This window comes from Littorina saxatilis, linkage group LG11, assembly GCF_037325665.1.
Source record: "Littorina saxatilis isolate snail1 linkage group LG11, US_GU_Lsax_2.0, whole genome shotgun sequence".
Classification (NCBI taxonomy): Eukaryota; Metazoa; Mollusca; class Gastropoda; order Littorinimorpha; family Littorinidae; genus Littorina; species Littorina saxatilis.
In genome coordinates, this window is record NC_090255.1 from 6,370,754 (window position 1) to 6,385,432 (window position 14,679).

General features: G+C 40.1%; 1 long non-coding RNA gene across 1 annotated transcript in view; it reads right to left on the reverse strand.

Moving 5' to 3' along the window:
* Nucleotides 1-3,807: 3,807 nt before the first annotated feature.
* Nucleotides 3,808-14,679, reverse strand: part of LOC138980661 (uncharacterized) — a 13,634-nt gene continuing 2,762 nt past the window's right edge. The window contains exon 3 of the long non-coding RNA XR_011460420.1: nucleotides 3,808-3,896. This is a non-coding gene — a long non-coding RNA (uncharacterized lncRNA). The remainder of the gene's footprint in view (nucleotides 3,897-14,679) is intronic.

Below are 14,679 nucleotides of genomic sequence, written 5' to 3' on the forward strand. Positions count from 1 at the left end.
AGTTCGTGCAGGTGTCACACACCCCACGTTGTCACTACTCCAATGAAATCACAGATACGAAAAGACAACGGTGGTCAACGGGGTGCGTACGACATGGTGCACTTAGCTTTATCTCTGCTGCTGCTGCTTAGCCGGTATGCTGGTTAGTCGGTTCGCTGGTTAGCCGGTTCGCTGGTTAGCCGGTCCGCTGGTTAGCCGGTCCGCTGGTTAGCCGGTCTCCTGGTTAGCCGGTCTCCTGGTTAGCGTAGCTTAAACAGGTCCCGCCAAAGTCAGCCGTGCAGATGTTACAGGAACGTAACGAAACGAAACGAAGGCTGCAAACAGAAAGCATCGGTGCACTAAACATGTCAGCTACCCCTCACCCACCACCTTTAAACATGTCATCTTTAAATATCTCATCGAGCACGTAGGCCTGCACAAAACGGACTTTTTACAACAACAAAACAGTCATTTTCCGTCCTTCTCTCCCTATCTGCAAAAACCATATACAGATTAGTATTTTAGCGTCACAGAGAGTAAATTATGCGCTAACCTGGAAAGAACAACAGAGAGTATTTCATTCCACAAACACAGACTCATCAACAGCGTTAAATAATGATTTATTACCTCAAAAGCCTATGATTGTACTCTCAATGGAAGCAAAGTCCGCCTCCTCCCTGGAACAGCCTCTGTTCGTCAACAGTGACCAAAAACCTCCAGAACCCCTTGTCGAATCCTTATGCGAAAGCCATCGCCGACGAAGGAATGTTGACGACTTGTCCTCAGCAAAGTACTGGCAGTGAGACAGGAAAAACTAGTGGAAGCTCCCCTAGAGTGCCGAATACAATATTCGGTGAAAAACCATCATACTCTAGAAACTGTGTATTAGATCCTTCCCCTTCTGCCGCTGGGTGTCAAGTGCGCCGCCCTTGTGTCTCTCTCAGACAACCTAGCCAATAACACGTGACTGACCTTGTCACAAAACCAGTCCAGCTATACACAATTCTGCCTCCCCAAGCAGAAAAAAGACACGAGAAACTCAATCCCTGAAAATCCCGTGCGCGCTGTCAGCGAAAAACCGTCAGCCCTATGACAGCAGAAACCTCCACTGTAAAACTCGTGCGCAGCAAACCCTCCGTGTTCATTGAGCACTGTCAGCAAACTCTGCTGTAGCCCAATATCACGTACAGGCGCTTTCTATCATAATCGACCAAGAACAGGCACTCCACTGAGTGACACTTTCTTGGTCTCTGTCACCCGATCGTGACACACAGACAGACCGGCAGACAGTGCAGAGAGACATACACTGACAGCGACACAGACACACCGGCAGACAGTGCAGAGAGACATACACTGACAGTGACACAGACAGACCGGCAGACAGTGCAGAGAGACATACACTGACAGCGACACAGACACACCGGCAGACAGTGCAGAGAGACATACACTGACAGTGACACAGACAGACCGGCAGACAGTGCAGAGAGACATACACTGACAGTGACACAGACAGACATACACTGACAGTGACACAGACAGACACACCGGCAGACAGTGCAGAGAGACATACACTGACAGTGACACAGACAGACACACCGGGAGACAGAGAAGCAAAATCACACTTCAGCATGCAATGTCCAGTATCATTTTGGATCTTACTGGTTTCAATGAGAAACTAAGGGCTACTGTCTTCTGTCATTCCATTCTGTTGCACATCACGTACAGTGGAACCTCTCTCTTGAGACCCCCAATTTAAGACTCCCGCCCTTTTAAGACCTTGTTTTTTCAGATTCCTCCCCCCCCCCCCCCCCCCCCTACCCATTTTCAGGCATTCTTCTTTTTAAGACCTGATTTTTTCTTTCTTTCTTTATTTGGTGTTTAACGTCATTTTCAACCACGAAGGGTTATATCGTGACGGGGAAAGGGGGAAGATGGGATAGAGCCACTTGTCAATTGTTTCCTGTTCACAAAAGCACTAATCAAAAAATTGCTCCAGGGGCTTGCAACGTAGTACAATATATTACCTAAATTACTGGGAGAATGCAAGTTTCCAGTACAAAGGACTTAACATTTCTTACATACTGCTTGACTAAAATCTTTACAAACATTGACTAGATATTCTATACAAGAAACACTTAACAAGGGTAAAAGGAGAAACAGAATCCGTTAGTCGCCTCTTACGACATGCTGGGGCGCATCGGGTCAATTCTTCCCCCTAACCCGCGGGGGGTACCTGATTTTTTTCAAATTGTTGACATTCTTTAAAGGGGGGTTTCAGTGCAAATTTTTTTGAATGATCGACAAGTACACATAAACTCATTTTTTTTCATCTAAATCAATGAAAGTAACATCAACCTAACAGTGACAGGCATAACATCCATGACCTCATTTTCACCTAAGGCCAAAAAAAAAAATAGGTGTGGTTACGGTAACATAGCCAAAAAAAATAGGGTAGGTAGGTAGGCAATCACTTTTTTTTTTTTTTAACTTTTTTTTCTAATGTGTACAAATTAAACCTACTTGACAGGGAAATAAGTGTGCGACACGGGCGCTTTCGCTTTCATTGCGTTTTTTGCACTCGTTTTTTGTTTTTTTTTCTTTTTGACAAATGTAATAAAAAGATCGGCCCCTAAAAATAGGGTAGGTCGGGTTACCGTAACCACACCTATTTTTTTTTAGGCCTAATTAAAACAGAGACAATGACTTGTGCTATGCCACAGTTACGGTCTAGTGATTCTCACATTCACCTGTCAGTTTTATGGCTGCAGGGAGGTCTCACTTGACTGAGCACATAAAACACATCTTTGTCTTTGCAAGCCCCAAAGACTTGGCGTAACACTGTATGTCACTGTCACTCACTGTCATGCATAATGTGCTATTGTTTTATTAAGTGAAACCATCACATTATGCATTGTTGGGTTTCCTACAAAGAAGTGCCTCAGGAACAAGCTACACTTTTATGTTTCTGTCAGCCCTGTCTGATGCATAAGGTGCTACAGTGGAACCCCCCTTTTAAGACCTCCAAAAAAAATGAAAAAAATGAGGTCTTAAAAAAAAGGGAGTCTTAAATTGAGGGTAAATTCACAGAGGTTGTGAACAGAATGTCTGAAAAAACAGGGTCTTAAAAAGGAGGGAGTCTTAAATTGGGGGTAAATTCACAGAGGTTGTGAACAGAAAGTCTGAAAAAACAGCCCGGTCTTAAAAAGGAGGGAGTCTTAAATTGGGGGTAAAATCACAGAGGTTGTAAACAGAAAGTCTGAGAATTTTTTAACAGGGTCTTAAAAAGGAGGGAGTCTTAAATTGGGGGTAAATTCACAGAGGTTGTGAACAGAAAGTCTGAGAATTTTTTAACAGGGTCTTAAAAAGGAGGGAGTCTTAAATTGGGGGTAAATTCACAGAGGTTGTGAACAGAAAGTCTGAGAATTTTTTAACAGGGTCTTAAAAAGGAGGGAGTCTTAAATTGGGAATAAATTTTCAGAGGTTGTGAACAGAAAGTCTGAGAAAACAGGGTCTTAAAAAGGAGGGAGTCTTAAATTGAGGTTAAATTCTCAGAGGTTGTGAACAGAAAGTCTGAGAAAACAGGGTCTTAAAAAGGAGGGAGTCTTAAATTGGGGGTAAATTCACAAAGGTTGTGAACAGAAAGTCTGAGAAAACAGGGTCTTAAAAAGGAGGGAGTCTTAAACTGGGGGTAAATTCACAGAGGTTGTGAACAGAAAGTCTGAGAAAACAGGGTCTTAAAAAGGAGGGAGTCTTAAATTAGGGGGTCTGAATTTGAATAGGGGAGGTTCCACTGTAGTGTTTTATTAGCTCGATAAAGTGAAACCATCATCTTACGGGTTGTTGGGTTTCTGATGAAGAAGCGCCTTAACCGACCCCGGAAGGACAGCTCGTGAGTGAAGAACTTAACTGGGCCCACACTGAAACAAAATAAAGGCATCGAATGATCCGTCATACCCACTCTATTATTATATTGTGACTTCTATGCATTGCGTGACAAAATGTAAAATTGCCTGAATAAAACATTTTTGAAGAAAAAAGAAAGAAAAACAAGAAATTCCTCCGAGGTAGGAAAAACACCCCCGTCAAAGGGAAATAACCTTCTCAGTTGGTGGCAGTGACTGAGTGAGAATGGTTATTTCCCTTTGACCATGAAGATGTCCCTCTATAAGTCCTTGTATAATTTTAATCCACCAATAACTCCCTAACCGTGTGTTTGACTGGTCCCAATTTTTGTAAGGACCGTCTCAGGAATGTATAGAACCTGTCCACCAAGTTTGGTGACGATCGGTCCGTTCATTCTTGAGATCTATATGCAAACACAAACAAACAAACAAATAAACAAACACATCGACCGAAACCTATACACACCCCTATACCGGGGGTGTACAAATGGCATTGATCATTGTTTGTATGAGCTGTCTCAGTTTTAATTATTAACTTGTTGAGAGACTCTCACAAACTGACATAGTGATATATACACAGTGATGACACTTGGCATTCACGAAACTCTGAAAGTAATGTTTCAAATCGCCGAAATCAGTTTGGTAGAAATAGAATTGCCAAACATTTTCAAACTTTCAGTTGTATGGTCATTTTGGAAAATTTGCCTAAGAAAATAAATTAATCTAAGGACCCCCCCCCCCCCCCCCCAAAAAAAAAAAGTTGTATGTTTCTGGTAACATGGCTACAAAAAATAGGGTAGGTAGGTAGGGATTTTTTTTGTTTTTGTTGTCAGGGTAGAAAATAACTATACAGTAACGCAAAGAGACTGAACTTACTACACAAAGAGAAAGACAACACATTACAAAACAAATGAGACAAAAGGGATGCGGGGTTATCCCCCTTGTGTCGTCTGCCGTCTGTTACTTTTGTTTTGACGCTTTTATTTCTTCTTTTTTTTACAAATGCAATAAAAAAAAGTCTAGGGTCGGCGGGAAAAAACTAGGTAGGGTCGGGTGACCAGAAACATACAACTTTTTTGTGTGGCCTAAGCAACATCTAAGCATACATATATACACACACTTAACTGCCATACCAAACTAAGTAACATAATTTTTCTATAACATGTACATGTATACATGACTCATGAGGACTGGGTGGCCGAGTGGTAACGCACTTGCGTTCGGAAGCGAGAGGTTGCGAGTTCGACCCTGGGTCAGGGCGTTAGCAATTTTCTCCCCCCTTTCCTAACCTAGGTGGTGGGTTCAAGTGCTAGTCTTTGGGATGAGACGAAAAACCGAGGTCCCTTCGTGTACACTACATTGGGGTGTGCACGTTAAAGATCTCACGATTGACAAAAGGGTCTTTCCTGGGAAAATTGTATATGATGTTGTGACAAAAGGTCGTGCTCCAGACCCCATGTGTGTTTGTAAGCAATTAAACAACATTATCAAAAACATGTATGTGTCTGTGTTTGTTTGTTGGATTGAAAATAGGATGAAGAGATACCTACGATAAAATTGTGTGTTTTAACAACAGCTTTGTGAATTAAATCTACGATGAAAGTGAAAAACTGCGGAAAAATTTCCCGCCGAAACCAATAAGTATGAACTCATACTTTTGTTATCAACCCAGAACACTCTTTTTAATGCACAAAACCAAACTGCATTGTAAATCTGGAAATAAGAATAATAAATCAATATGTGTGTAAACAAACCTGCTTCTATATAAAAATATTTAATTAGAAACGGAGAAATTAACTTCAGGTTGTTGGTTGTGACGATGTTTGTCCGAAGTGACAACGATGTTTTGACATCGTGTGTATGTATCATCTATGCTCCGGTCCGAACTTTTGCAGTTTCCAGAACACAAAAAGAATTAATGTATTAGTTGAGATCGCTGGGCATTTGAAATTTACAAACATGACAGAGATATTCCGAATAATTTGCTAAGCATCGAATCATTTGTCCGGACGTCACAACCGAGCAATCACGAATTTTTCAACAACTGACACTCTCCGTTGACTTCCGATCGTACGTTTTTATAGCATCGCTCCCAACTGATTTCAAACCGAGGCTTGTTTTTCTTGGAAATGGCGCGTCGAAGAAGGGAAGGTAAAAGAGCTTCGTTTGTCCGTATTTTCTGAATTACAAGTTGACGTCACAACCGACATCTACATCACAACCGACAAACAATCTGTTAGAAATAATTTTTCATTGAACTCATTTCGAATTTGCATGTTATTCAAACGAATCGGAGCGCATCAAAATACGACACACTGCTCTCTGTTTGTTGTTCGCGCTCATCGAATGAGTGCGATAGGTAAAAAGCTGAGAGAGGACAAATTATTTTGTATGTCCAAAGTCACAACCGAACATGACCGACATACGAAATGTAATTCACGGCTGTTTCGAGAAAGCAAACAATTTGAAAATGTTCGTTCGATGTTTTGTACAGCAGCTAATTATTGACGACAAGCAACTGAATGAATTTCTGCATGGATATTTCCAATCCACACATATTTACTGTCTTTGCTATGTTGGTTGTGATGATTTTTCCAGGAGACAAACTTGCTATGTTCACTGTCATAACCAACTTACCTTACATTTCTTTGGTATATTTTTTGGAATTTTTGTTGTTGTTGTAAGCTGTTTTCCCTTCTTTTAAAGTAGTAGTAAAGAAGTAGGTCAGTTGTCAATTGATTATCAGACTACACTAGTTGTAGTAGGCCTACCAGTAGGTCATGGCCTAAAAACTCAGTTTAACTTTTAAGTAAAAAAAAAAATGTTGGGTGTCACTGTCAGTGCAGGCTCTGTGTGTGTGTGTGTGTGTGTGTATGTGTGTGTGTGTGCTTGCTTACAGAGTTACATAAGCTATAGTTATGGGCTTATAACTTATAATATTGAATTAACGTAGCCTAAACAATTTATGTTGTAGTCCAGATTACTGCAGAGTCCTGATCATCGCTGATGAAGGTGCATTTAAGATGCTTTCCCACTCTACAGCATTTTCCCATTTTCAGTTTATTTAACTTAAGCTACAAATTAATTATGACTTTTTCCAGGCCTGTCGTGAGTTGCACAGAGGAAAGAGCTTGCGAACGTTCGCTACGATAACATGCTAAGCCATAAACCAAAGGCTCTTCCAGTCCTCTATGGGTTTTGTTTTGCATATTATTAGTATTATATATGGAGAGAGAGAATGCAAAATAAGACAGAAAAAGAGTTGTCTGTCTTTTAGTTTTAACTTTAAGTGTTATGTTTAATTTTGTTTGTCCATCGCTATGTCATCACAACCGACCATAAGATTAAGCACAGTCATCGTAACAAAGGCTCTTCCAGTCCCCTTTATGTTTTTTGCAAATACTAGATCTGTAGTAGTTAAGGTAATAGCCCCCCAAAATTGTTTTTTGTATTCTCTTTTGTTGAAAATGAAATGACAAGCATCAAGTTTGTCCATCGCCTAATCATCACAACCGACTCAAAAAGTGCCATGATCATGGTAATTTGAAGTTTGTGAGCTCTTTTGTGTGTGTTTTTATGTAAAAGGAATTACATATCCTTGATTTTAACTGACAGAAGTGTTCTTTTGTCATTTATTTTGTAAACACATCAAACGGAAACGTGATGTTTATGTCGGTCGTGATGTTGGACATAACATCATGTATAAAAAAATAAATAATGTAAGTTGGTTTTGGAATTGTTTGCGTGTAATTCACTGGTGTTGTACTTTCTTTTGATTTATAAAGGGTATTTGGATTGCAGAAGTTTCATTTATGGAGGTAAATCAATCAAATGGTATGTCCAGCATCACGACCAACATCTGTCAGATTGTTAACAAAATATGCTTATTCTACAGAACCCGCTGACCAAACTATCTTTTTCTATTTTATTTTATGTAATGAAAATATGAAACATTCAGCATAAAAATGCACTTGTGTCAAAAAATATTTTTTGATTTTTGATTTTTCTACTCTTTTTGCCACGACCTTTTGTCACAACATCACATAGGCATAGATAAAAATGTCCACCAAAATACCCGTGTGACTTGGAATAATAGGCCGTGAAAAGTAGGATATGCGCCGAAATGGCTGCGATCTGCTGGCCGATGTGAATGCGTGATGTATTGTGTAAAAAAATTCCATCTCACACGGCATAAATATTAATAAATCCCGGCGCCTTCAATATGTGCGCGATATAAATTGCATAAAATAAAAATAAAAAAATAAATACCTGCGCTTAAAACTGTACCCACGGAATACGCGCGATATAAGCCTCATATTGATTGATTGATAAATTGAGTACATGTATCTATTTCTATGCTGTTCAAAAGAGACTTTCCGAAACGATTTTATTTTTTATTCAAAACAATTTCAAGTCTGCATACTTGAGCTGCATGCGGAGACATGTTAATATGCATCCCTTCACACTAACTGCTTCCAGGTTTGGAGAGTTCAAAGCAAACGGCTATTTCCATGTGTTCTATTTCTAATAGATCTGCAAACATGCTTGAAGAAAGAATGATGACTTTAGAATTACATGTCTTTGAACAGAGAAAGTGTGCTGTGAGTGTGAGGCAAAAGCATTCGGCTATACAGACTGGAACCCCACTAAAAGTACAAGTTTAGGACCTCAAAAATCTGACTGAGAATTTAAGGTTTGTTTGTTTGTTTGTTTGCTTAACGCCCAGCCGACCACGAAGGGCCATATCAGGGCGGTGCTGCTTTGACATATAACGTGCGCCACACACAAGACAGAAGTCGCAGCACGGGCTTCATGTCTCACCCAGTCACATTATTCTGACACCGGACCAACCAGTCCTAGCACTAACCCCATAATGCCAGACGCCAGGCGGAGCAGCCACTAGATTGCCAATTTTAAAGTCTTAGGTATGACCCGGCCGGGGTTCAAACCCACGACCTCCCGATCACGGGCGGACGCCTTACCACTAGGCCAACCGTGCCGGTAGAAGAATTTAAGGTCTTATAGTTATAAAGGAGGGAGTCTCAAAATGGCGGTAAATGGACAGAAAGTCTGAAAAAGAAGGCCTTAAAAAAGGGGAGTTCTTAAATTGGGGGGTGGGGGTGTCTCAAGGGGGTTCCCCCATTGTACATCTGTTTGCATTAAAACTTTAAATGTTAATTTCAAAACTGCACATGTTCTTAACCTTACAGTTAAATACAGATTGGAACACCCCTTTTAAAACATTGATATTTAAAAAATTTCTGTAATTGAGTGTTAATACATTGGAACCCCCTTTAAAGACAGACAGACACACACAGACACACACCCACCCACCCACCCCCCCCCCCCCCCCAATTAAGAGTCCCTACTTTTTAAGACCTTGTTTTCTCAGACTTTCTGTTCATAATCTCTGTAAAATTACCCCCACTTTAAGACTCACTTCTTTTTAAGACCTAATTTTCTCAGATTTCTTTAGGTCTTAAAAAGTGGGTTCCACTGTAACATCTTATGAATTATTCTTAATCTTATTTCAATATATGGGGAAGAATTTGAAATGGTGTCGAATTCTTGTGACACAAAGGGCAAAATTACAAGTGAGCAGAAACAATTTTTATTTCCTCTATAAAGTTTATTAATCCATGCAGTATGTGTTCACATAAATGAAAAAGGAATATCGGCAAACAGTCTGAAGTGGTAGAGTGTCAAAATAAAATACAGAGCTGGTTACACATCACCGTGTCACATCACAATATCTATACTGTTGTTTTCACTTTAAGGTTTTGCAAATTTGGATTCCATGCAATTATTCTATGCACAGCCAAGTATCTTCGCACAAAATCTTGTCCAATTTGATGAAGTTTCATCAGTGTCTCATGAGTCGAATCTTGGAGTAGGTTACAGTTTCACCAAAGATGCTGCTGATACACAGTTTTTGACATTTTTTAACTGATTTCACACAGATTTGCTTTTTGCTTTTCATTATAAGTGTCTTGGGTGTCTGGAAATGTTTTTTAAGATAATATAATGTCTTTACTATGTACATAAGCAATATTTTTTTCTCAAATCTCTGAGTACCCTGTTTCTGGTTTTGCCTGTTATCGGCAATTTACTCCCTGGCACTTACTATAAAGTTTGAAAGCATAAATGTGCAAGGATTCAAGAAGTATAAACTATCAAATTATGATTTTTTCATACATATTACCTGCAGCACACAGACATATCTTTTTTTAGGCCGCTGAGTATCAAGCCCCACTGTGGTGCTGGTTACCTGTTACCAAAAACACTACTTCTCCCTGCTTTCAGGACAGAAAATGTACTGCCAGTACCCTAATTTTATGTTGAAATGTTAGGAACAAGGTTGCTTGCATAGTTCACCGCCGCATGAAGGGTTGCAGTGAGTTGTGTGAGAGAAACAGTAAGTAAAGTGTTACAGAATGCCCTGGAGTAAGTTACATATCACGAAAATTGTCCATTTTTATAAGATTAAGCAAGAAAAAGCTTTCCATCAGTCTAAATAGCTGATTAGAGTTATTGCAATTTATGGTAGCCACAAATCTTGGTGCACTTATATATATACAATGTATAGATATATATATTTGTTTATTCATTATAACAGGGTATAGCGAACATAATACTTCATAAAGAGAAGAACGTGTCATTTCGCTGAGACAAACGGCTGACTCAGAACCAGGGTACCGTGTTAATCTGTAGGTTACAAGTTGAATGAATATAAGGGCATGAAAATATCCCCATTATTAATCCAACTGTTAACTTCATAGTAATCAAAACAGCATTTTTAGTCTTTAAGGCATATTATACATGCAACGTGTAAGGGTAATTCAGAGAAAAAGTTATGTGCGTTTTAAAACATCATTTGCAACATTCCATCTTTTATGTAAGGAAAGTATTAAGCAGATTAAGAACAAAGCATTTTGCAAGGCACAGTTATCTTACAACTTGCAGAAGAAAAAAAATCATTTTGGTCTTGTAGAAAATAAGACAGAAAACGTGTCAAACATGTACACTACAAGATTAGCAAGTATCTTCCAAGCTATTTCACAATCTACAGAGTAAAAGGGAAAAAAGGTCAGCATCAAAAGAAAGAAAAAATAAACAAGCTAGACCACAATCATTTGCAAAAATAAACTATCAGTTTCAGTGTCAAGAGTTGTGCTATTCAGCAACAAAAGCTCTGGCAAATGGTTGACATGTTTCTGCAGGCTTGTTCAAAAGGTATAGTAGATGTTTCGTCCGTCATCATGAAGAACAGCACTGTCCATCTTCTCCGCTATGTCCTGGAGAGGAATTTGATACTCCTCGACAAATGAGAGGGCATCACTGAATTTCCAAGCTGCTCCCCATGGTTTGAGATAGCGTCCAGAAAATAATGACCCCTCCTTCTTTCTGTGTGACCTGTGTAAATGAGAAGTGAGAATAGCCAAGTGTTACTACAGTGGTGAGGCTCTACATAGGATGCACAAATACTCTGTAGGCGGAGAAGCAAAACTGGCATAGCAGAAATACTTGAAATTAAAATTTGCATTTGTAATAAATGGTCTTCACTTATTCCGTCGCCGAAGTTAATGAGTCTTACACATATTTTTCTTCATCCTCACCTGTGCCATGTAAATGACAGCTGATCCATTCTTCTTTGGCACCTTCACCTTAATGAAATCCCCTGGCTTGAGTTGAGCTTGTCCTTGGTTAAGGTAAACTGAGTTCAGTACTGAATCATGTGCCTATGGTTGTTTGGCAAGTAACTTCACTGGTTACAAATTAAAAATGCACAGAACAATCACTAGCTATAGGTTCATGAAATACATACAACAAATGGTTTGTATTGCATTCTACTTTCCAACTAAAATCTCTGTAACATTTTGTAACTGGATAAAAGGGTATTGTTTATAGTTGGGGAAGTTGTAACTGAAGCATACCAGTAAATTACATAGGGGGGGGGGGGGGGGGTAACCGTGTGTGTGTATGGGGGGGGGGGTTAAACGTGTGTGTGTGTGTGTGTGTGTGCGTGCCGGTGTTTGTCAGTGTGTGTGTGTGTTGGTGTGGATGTGTGCGTTCAGGGTATACTGTGAGGAATTGTCACACACACACACGCACACACACACACATACTCACACACACACACACACACATACTCACACACACACACACGCGCGCGCACGCGCGCACGCACTCACACACACACACACACACACACGCACACACCGTAGTAAATTGACGGGTCTTTTCATTTTAATCCGCAAGTTGTACTTAGCACTTGAAGACGGCTCTGCTGTGTTTTCTGAAAGAGTGTAATGAGCTCATATCAGTTTCACGGTAAAAAATATAAATAAAACAAAATCAACAACACAAAATATACATACCCTTCTCCCCTCCCCAGCGGGAAAAAAACACACACCAAATCATTGTCCAGTAGAATAAGGTAATTGGTTTCTTTCTCTTTTCTTTCTGGTCATTGTACATGTTCCCATAGCTGAAAACTCCAGTACTACAGCCTTGTGTATTCCAGATTTAAAATTGTTCGATTTTAGTCTTAGACGTTTCAACAAGCAGATTTTACCAAATCTATATTAAAAATGGGGGCAGCCTGGGTACTGTAACATACTGAGTGTGTGTGTGTGTGTGTGTGTGTGTAATAATTTTCTTTTATTACAAAGAACAATCACAAAAGGAACGCCTAGCAATTAAACTCTTCTCTATCTCCCCTTCCTCTACCCCTCGACCCCACCCCCCAACACACACACACTCTTACACAGACACACACACACATGCCGCGTACATGACACTGAGCATCAGATTGTGGTCACAACAGCGAACAGTCCACTGTGTTTTTCTGGCTCTGTACCACGCTCGCCTTTCACGCAGTACCACCTCTCTCACCACTCCCACCACCACCACCCTGCGCCACCCCCTTCCCTCCTCCTTGGAACTGCGGCAGGCTCCCGTCCGTGGAGGCAAGGAAGATAGAGAGTGAAGTGGTACTGACAGTGTGCACACCGCGAAAAAAAAAAAAAATCGACACTGGACAGTACTGTCGCCAGCAGCGTTGGTTACCTGCAGCCGTTGTGTCGTGTAGTGTAACGCGCTCCGTGTCAGTCAGCAGATACATAACTTTAACATCTTAAATGGGTAAATCTGTCAGCTACACGAAATACTTTGAGTTTTCTGTTTAATCCTTCTATTAACTTTGCTCTCCATTCGAATCGCTCGATAGCAGGCATCTTTGCAAGCCGGAGCGCGTTACTGACACCAACTTTGGTGTTGGGTAACCCATTCGTAGGAAATGATGGTCGAGATGAATTAAATCACGGAGAATACTCAAAATTCTGGGCATTTTCAACTGAATCCATTTCACTATAGGCCTACCATCACGCTACCCAAAGGTTAATAGAGTGGAAAACTACTCTGAGCGTGGGAGTTACCGACACGTCTGATCTACGTTACACCAGTGAAATGTAACTAACTCTAATAGACCACATATTGAATAAGTATTTACAGTTCCCTGAAATACATGTGACTTCGAAGACATTATATCGCTCATTACAGTGTCTTCGCGCAAATGTAAAACTTGAAAGCGAGTGATAATCCACGACAGCAAGGTCTCGTTCCGGAGTGCGTTACAGTTCACCGCATGCTTCAATCAAACATCCGTGGTATGGTGTATGTAACCAACTTCATTATGCATAATAAAACACATTTAATGCAACCTTCATCCAAATACTGGCACAAGGGAAAGCAGGAGAAATAAACAACAACAGGAAAACCTGTGAGCAGAGGTTCTATAAATTCGTCATTATTCTTGGTCGAGCGAGTTAGCCTACACGAAGAACGTAATTTCGAAATCGCGTTGGAAACCAACTCCGTCGATTAAGGAATTTTTACCATTAAAAGAGTGAATGGAAAGAAAGATGTGGTGTTACTGATTTTGTTTATCGTCAGGAAAAGCGAGGGAACGGGGGGAGGGGGGGGGTGTTTTTTTCAACTGCTTCGAGATGTAAGTTATTTACACCAAGATATTGACACACCTTCGTCTTTGAAACCAACGCCTTGCAAAACCATTTTCGTGGTTTGAACTTAACGAAACAAAGAATAATAACCAATACCGATTTCCTGTTTTTTACAGACTAAAAAAATGAAAGAGACAGAAATCATGTATTAATACCTCTTAGTTTGTACTCCTCAGTAAGTTACATACACGACGAAAACAACCACCGTTGTGTTCCGTAACTACCGCTGTCTGCCACAGTGTTTTTTCGTGTAAGGTCAAGATAAAGGCGAGTGCGTTTAATACTATTGAATAACGAAGAAAAATAAGACAATTACTTTAACATAGCGACAATCGAGCGAAAAGTTTTCTGACGACAGTAAGAGCGCGTTTCCCTACACTGAGACGACTGTACTGGATGTGGTGTTGGTAACTCACGCCTACAAGTTCAGCACGTTCATGTGTAAAAAGAACAAAATGCGTGTCTAACGTTTCAGTTTGCATTCTGTCTTTCCAAACTGTAAGCTAAATTAAATAAGTGAAAGAAACAAATACAATCACATCAAGTGCAGGTGGGCGTTACGCTACACGGTATTCGTTTGGTGTTTGTAACGAGCTCCGGGTTCGGAAATACACTTCTTCCGTTATTATTTATTTTTCATAACTAAACTCGTGTTTTCCGAGTTTGAATCACTTTCTGGATTAAACAAAATTAAAATCATTATTATTCGTACAGGTAACAAAGAAAACGACGAAAACCCCTTGAAATGAACATCGGCAAATTTTGCCGGACTTCAG